Here is a 1,738-nt window from a genome sequence, read left to right as displayed (position 1 = left end):
CTGTACACGAGAAAAAGTAGAATAATGCCAGAAGAATTCAGACTGCCTGACCACTTCAGCTATGTTTGCAACAGTGAGGTAAATAGAAGACATGTTTATCAGTGTACAGTACAGTATTATTGTGTATATTATACCATTGGATTATTACTGTGAATGTATAATACAGTACTGTACATTATTATTATATATATTACACCATTTGATTATTATAGTGATTGTATAATACAGTACTGTACATTATATATATTATACCATTTGAGTAGTGCATTGAATGTATTTTACAGTACAGCACTGCAATGGTAGTGAAAAACCATTGCTACCATCTTGACTAATGTGTGATATATCGGAAATAGTCTGGGTTAGCAGAGGCAAGTCTGGATGTTGCGTTTATTGGAATTTCGCTTTTTTCGGAATGGCTTCGCCCCCAATTGGTCCGTTATAGTGAGGTTTTACTGTATATATAACAGTTTTTGGCAAGGAATACTACTTTTTTTCATCTTAATTTTTAACGGCCATACCACGCTGAGTACACCGCTTCCCATCTGATCAGCGAAGTTAAGCAACGTTGGGTCTGGTTAGTACTTGGATGGGTGACCGCCTGGGAACACCAGATGCTGTTGGCATAACGTTCTCCCTACGTGTCAAGTGTGGTTGGTGGAGGATTAGTGCCCCTCCCTGTAAAACAATTAACTCTAAGCCCTTGGCCACCCCGTTTGGGATACATGGCGTCTGGCAATGAATGAAATTTTTTCTATGGAGACAGATTAACACTGGTATATGATTTTTGGCATTTTCAATAAAGTTTGTAAGTCACAGAGGGATGGGGTGGAGAGGTATATGAGAGAGGGGGGTGTGATTTGGGAGCAGGGCAGTGAAATGGCGGGGGACAGGGCAATGTGGAGGCGATTTGTTTGTGGCCACCCCGAACGAGATTGAGGCGTCTGGCAATAGACAGATAGAAGTCACAGTGACCTGCACCGGTTCCATGACTCTATGTAGCTATACTGTACTATTTATGTGCAAATAATGGGCATGAATTGTCTGGTTTTAAAGTACGTCACTTTTTCCCAATTTTGAGATATGACTTTCTTCCATGTGGAGAGGATGGAGGGTGAAAGACTGATGAAGAGAGTGTATGTGGGTGAGGTGGAGGGGGGGAGAGGAAGGGGGAGGTTGAGGATGAGATGCAGGGATGGGGTGGTGAGGTATATGAGAGAGGGGGGTGTGAGTTGGGAGTGGGGCAGTGAAATAGCAGGGGACAGGGCGACGTGGAGACGATTTGTTTGTGGCCACCCTGAATGGGATTGAGGCGTCTGGCAATAGATAGACAGATAGATAGACAGACTTTCTTCCATAATTAGACTATGAAGCAAAGTAGTGGTTATCAACAGCTACTAGTACATCTGATATTAACAACTCTACGGGGCAATTCCACAGTAGTTTTCGTTTGTTTGCTTCCTCCCCAACCACACTTATAACTACATTTTTCCCAAAAAGTTCAGTATCCACTTTCACTACCCCTGTCAAATGGGTTAGATAATTAAGATTGCTACATAGTTTAGTCACCAAAATCATCATATAATTCAGTCATAAGTCATTTACACAGTTCAGTTTCTTTCATTTGGGTGCTTGCAAACCAGTACAAGCAACTGTGGAATCGGACCTACATCTTTAACAGAAACAGATGCTGGATAAAACATAACATTTTGCAAATATCCAGTTTTGGTTACTTAATGTC

General features: G+C 41.5%; 1 non-coding gene across 1 annotated transcript; it reads left to right on the top strand.

The window, feature by feature from the left end:
- Window positions 1-504: 504 nt before the first annotated feature.
- LOC145395580 (5S ribosomal RNA) lies at window positions 505-623 on the top strand. Its single transcript, XR_013896640.1, has one exon. It is a non-coding gene; the product is annotated as a 5S ribosomal RNA (ribosomal RNA).
- Window positions 624-1,738: the final 1,115 nt, after the last annotated feature.

This window comes from Coenobita brevimanus, chromosome 31 (assembly GCF_032717465.1).
Source record: "Coenobita brevimanus isolate Jiangsu-jjx chromosome 31, ASM3271746v2, whole genome shotgun sequence".
In the NCBI taxonomy this organism is placed as follows: Eukaryota; Metazoa; Arthropoda; class Malacostraca; order Decapoda; family Coenobitidae; genus Coenobita; species Coenobita brevimanus.
This window is presented reverse-complemented; position numbering and strand designations above follow the sequence as displayed.